A 207-nucleotide genomic window follows, 5' to 3' on the forward strand; every position below is an offset into this window, starting at 1 on the left:
TATATTCTACCTCGAGAATAAAAAGCTTTAACGAAAATTGACCATGGGAAGTGGGTAGTTGCAAATAACGCGCACATAGAAGATGCAATGTTTATTTTGTTCTAATTTACTAAGGTTTCAGCTTTGAACAGTAAGTGATGCACAGGTTTTCCTCAATAGCAATTTCATAATGGTATTTTGGGGCTTGAGGTCTCGGGGGGGGGGGGG

The sequence above is a fragment of the Cariama cristata genome, unplaced genomic scaffold (genome assembly GCF_000690535.1).
Source record: "Cariama cristata isolate BGI_N322 unplaced genomic scaffold, ASM69053v1 scaffold38303, whole genome shotgun sequence".
NCBI classification, from domain to species: domain Eukaryota; kingdom Metazoa; phylum Chordata; class Aves; order Cariamiformes; family Cariamidae; genus Cariama; species Cariama cristata.